The sequence below is a fragment of the Berghia stephanieae genome, chromosome 14 (genome assembly GCF_034508935.2).
Source record: "Berghia stephanieae isolate SIO BIC M18660-M18661 chromosome 14, UCSD_Bste_1.3, whole genome shotgun sequence".
Taxonomy (NCBI): domain Eukaryota; kingdom Metazoa; phylum Mollusca; class Gastropoda; order Nudibranchia; family Aeolidiidae; genus Berghia; species Berghia stephanieae.
In genome coordinates this window covers 32,483,943-32,488,942 of record NC_088373.1, presented here as the reverse complement: position 1 = coordinate 32,488,942, position 5,000 = coordinate 32,483,943, and the positions used below count along the sequence as shown (strand labels likewise).

The window sequence follows — 5,000 nt, the reverse complement described above, 5'->3', positions numbered from 1 at the left end:
CATTGTTGATAGAAACCATGACAACCGACCGTACCCATAACAACCAATTCCTACTGACATCCAATCAAATAGAAACACGTCCATATCCCATTTATTGGTTCTTCAGCCTTTTTCATTTTAATTCACTTGTGTCATACAGATTGTTGTAGAGTCGTATATGGCCCTTCGCCTCAAAACGGTATAAAGTCGGGTTGGGTAAGATGTTGAAAATTAAATTTATAACCAGAAATATCAGACTTGTGTTGAGTTTTTATGTTTTATTGAGGAGAATGGGTACCATATTTTAAGGTGCTAATGCCAACAATTTATATTTTTGACCAGTTTATCATTTAATTCGGCTTTTAAGCATCTGGTTCGCTCCGACATAATACCGTATTGAGACGATGGGTCATATATCACCTCTCGTGGTGGAAGGGGAGGTCACTCCCGATAGCTGGGCGGGGTTCCTGTCGCTCTTTCTCACCAAACTGTTATTATTCTATGTGCTAATTTAAAATACTCACAAAATCCGCCAGTCGGATATAACGTTCTAATACACAGGACTATGTGTAACATTAAACGTTTATTGTCTGATTTATATATTTTAGTGAGAACTTATAATTAAAACGGCTGTCTATAAACAATAACAAAGACCTGAGTGACGTCACTTTCGTTCCTTTGTATAGTCTTACTGCAAAGGGAAATAATCAATGGTTGTTCTTGATCGAGTGTGAAGTGGACAATTTATTGTTACCCCCTTGTTCCCCTTGACTTTGATAATATGGAAATAATAATACTGCACATATTAGGACCTGCGGGGTTGCAAAAGATCAAAATTGTGACAAAAAGCTGTCGGAGTTGACTTGCTGAGGCAACAAATGCTGATTCTGCCATGCCGTTTATCCACTCGTCATCGTCCTCCAATAAACCCATAGCAGACGCGGCCTGTCGAAAAGTATGGTGTAATGTTCCTACTTCTGATCTCTTTAGGTCTTCAAATGATTTTGCTCCCCTTACATGCTGCAGCAATAATCTAAGAAAGAAGCGCTCCCCTTCTGCTGGATGGGCGCTGTACATTCTACCGATTGCCAGGCGGTTTCTCTGTCTCTTCTTCCAAATGCACGTTCTACTGTCCCATGTGTAATGTTCCGGCATATCAGTATACAGTAGAGTATTAGCCTCAGGGTTTATTGCATTATCCTTAAACCATGCTGTTAGTGTGGTGTCTTTCAGTCTCCTTACAGCTTTTTCCGCATACCCTTCTCTGTAAGTTACAGACTGCTGGTTTTCCAAGTGCAAAGCTAAACGTTGAACTGCCGGGTATCGGTCTTGCATGTCAAATTGGAATAATCTCCAGCAAGATTCACTTGCTGAAACATAACGTGCATCAACAAATCTCCTAATTTCATCATCTTGTTCCCCTTGGAATTCTACTATGACTCTCTCATGTCCTTTGTACACATACTTATACATGTATTTCACCGCTTTTATGCTGTTGCACACCTCAAGATTGATATGTGCCATATATCTGCTGAGGAGATACGGGTTACATGGGACAACCCATCTATTATCAAGGGCAATTCCTCTTTTGAAGATTGGTTTTCCATCATTGCGTCTCTGATACAGGGGATAAGTGGAGTCATTTGTATGTGTCGTCTCACGGAATGATTTTGGAAATCTCTTGGAACACTTGCCATATTTCATGCATGGACTGTTGGGATTGGCCAGGCCACAGGTACGATGCATCATGTGTTTTGAAACAAAATTCTGTAATGTTTTGTTTTGTGGAATTTTTGCTCACACCAACCTATCAATATCTTGAGTAGTTATGGGTTTGGCACTGCGATCAAGGGTAATCAGGATGTGAGAATGTGGTAGGCCTCTCTTTTGAAATTCAATGACCTTCACATATGCTAAGACTTTGCCAAAAAGTTCTTTTTAAATTATTTTAATCATCAATGCCCCTAATTTAATTCTAAAGACCCTTGCGACTAAATCTGGTCGGTCTGCAGCTGTTTGTTGTGCATGCGGTTCATTTGTTATCTCTGGCCAACATGGATTACAGGTCACAGTAAGGAAAAAGTCTGATTTACCATATCTGCGAACAATTGACATTGCATCTTGGTATAATTGGAGGATGTTTCTTGGACCCCCTGTGAATGAAGATGGCAAAACAATTTTGGTCCCTACTGTAGCTCCATGTGCGTCACCTCGATACACTGCATCCACCAGTCCTTGATACAATTCTGCTCGTAATGACTGTTGATTAAATCGAATGTATTGCAGGCGTTGCTCTTCAACTTTAGCATACTGATCAACACAATATTGTTGCAGGAGACGACCTCCATGCAATATTACATTAAAACTATCTCTCTCCATAAGTCGATAAGCATACAATAATGATGGACTGACCTGACCGGTTCGCTTTCTGTTGAATTTAATGTTGGGCACCCAACCTTCTTCTCCTTTTGGAAAGAAGAGCACATAATGCAACGGATCAAAGTGAGGATGTGTTTCACTGATACGCATAATTGACTGTTGGTTTGGATGGTCATCTGATTTGCGGTATAATACAATATCCCTCCGGTTACTACAGTTGATAGGGTTATTTGGGAGTAAAACAGCAACTTCTGAAGCAGTCGGTAAATTATATCTACTGGGAGCTTTTGATGAATCTGTTCGCAGCACCATTCTAATATCCTTCCCTTGATCTCCAGCATCTTCAATAGCTGCAGCGGCATGCTTATATAATTCAACAAAGGGACTAACAGTAGCCATGATGGTAGATATAGTTGTCAAAATATCAGTATTAAGACTTCTATTCCAAAAAAGCCTATTTTGAATTTCGTGTTTAGTGTCATAAATGTAAAATTGGGCAAATTTTGGTATATCATTATCACTGTTGGGTTGAATATGACCTATTCTATGGTAGACGGTACCACTAACTCGGAAACAGTATATCCCAGGAGGCAAGAAATCTTCGTGTACACCCACGGAGGCGAATGAAAACATAGAATTGTAAGCACGGATGTGTTCTCGAAAATGCTTAGAATTTGTGTCGTTACCCGTGTAAAGACTCTTTATATTATTCGGAAGGGGTTGTAAAGGTGCCTGTGATACTTCCCCGTTGGCACAGCATAACGAGGTTGATTCACCGTGCCATACATTTGCTGAACAAAACGACAAACTTTGTTCATGCGTCCTGTGTTGTGTGGTGAGATAAGAGGTATTGTAGTTGTATCCTGTTCTTGATCTGCAGCTGATGTAATTTCCACTGTTTGAGCTACATTTTGTTGAGGAGCAGTTTCTGTATAATTAGTATTAGTAGTAGAAGTAGCGGAAGTAGTAGTCGTAGTAGTATTAGTAGATCTAGTTCTGGTTCGAGTTTGAAATGGAGATAAGACATGAGTTTCTTCCTCTTGACCTGGAATGTGAACTACTTCTACGTCAATACTGTGTGGTTCTTCAGCTTGGCGTACATATCGGCCTGAATCATTTTCTTGATTAGCTTGATTACGATTAGATGTATATTTTATCGACGTGCTTGTCGTCGCTGCCATGCTTTATTCGGCATGATTTTGGTTTATCAGTCAGTAGATATCTATATCAATACGTCGCAAGTCTTTACTACGCTTTACTTGGGAGGCCTTCCGAAAGCCCATACAAAGGGAAACAACTTTAATAATATATTCCCTCAAGTAACCCCAAGAAGAAATTAAACCTAGTACCTTTAATTAACCCTAATAGGAAAAACAAACACCCAAGCACTTTAATAAGACTTATGACTAACCCTAATAGGAAAAAAAATCATCCGATCTCGAGCTAACCCTAATAGAAAAAAGGATGGCAAATTGAATAAATAAACGCCTGACAAAAGATCAAAGGTGAAAATACAAATTTAAAGAATACTGGAGATGTAGAAGCTTTCGGAATGTCTCCCCTTTACTTAACTTATGGAAAAACAAACACCCTAGCACCTTTAATAAGACTTATGACTAACCTCTCGAGCTAACCCTAATAGAAAAAAAAAACAACTCTCGGACTGCTTTGCACTACCTTTCAATACTTAACAAATCAAAATGGCGGCCGAACATCAAAACAATGGTCAAATTAGGAAATTTTAAACTTTCACAAATCTATCACGGTTTGTTCTAGAGTTTTTAAAATACTTCTATATAATGACAAATTGAATAAATAAATGCCTGACAAAATATCAACGGTGAAAATACAAATTTAAAGAATATTGGAGATGTAGGAGCTTTCGGAATGTCTCCCCTTGACTTAACTTGTGGAAAAACAAACATCCTAGCACCTTTACTTATACTTATGACTAACCCTAATAGAAAAAAAAAATATCCTCCGATCTCGAGCTGACCCTAACCGAAAAAAATGATGACAAATTGAATAAATAAACGCTTGACAAAAGATCAACGGTGAAAATACAAATTTAAAGAATACTGGGGATGTAGGGATCAAAATGGCGACTGAAATACCTTCATGTCATCAAGTGAATAATATCACTATGAATGCCACGATTTGCTGAAAAATGCCAGCACACATACACACACAAACATGTATCCACCACACACAACACACACACACACACACAATCACACACACTCACGCACACACACAAACATACACGCAATTAGAACATACTACTACATAACAACACTGATCACCGCTAAATCAACAACACAACGGAAGTAGTAATAATACTTGATGTCATAAATAGATGACGCAAATTGACAACTTTTTACAGTGGCGAAATTGGTTTGCTGATCTGTTAGTGTCGTCGTTACGTATTTTATGATATCTGTTTGACTCATCGAACTTTCAACCTGGCTTTAAATTATAAAAGGAAATCAAGTTGTCTGTTTATCTATCTGTAAAAAATACATTTCAAATTTTCAAATCTTTCAGTAGAGTTGTGCACCGTATCAATTTTTTTTTATTGACTCAAATAAACACAATGTTCTCCACAATGCTACATTTTTTAAAGAAAGGATATATATATATAT

General features: G+C 38.2%; 1 long non-coding RNA gene across 2 annotated transcripts in view; it reads right to left on the bottom strand.

The window, feature by feature from the left end:
* The window catches only part of LOC144959989 (uncharacterized), a 25,844-nt gene that overhangs the window by 20,345 nt on the left and 499 nt on the right, over positions 1-5,000 (bottom strand). The window lies entirely within an intron of this gene.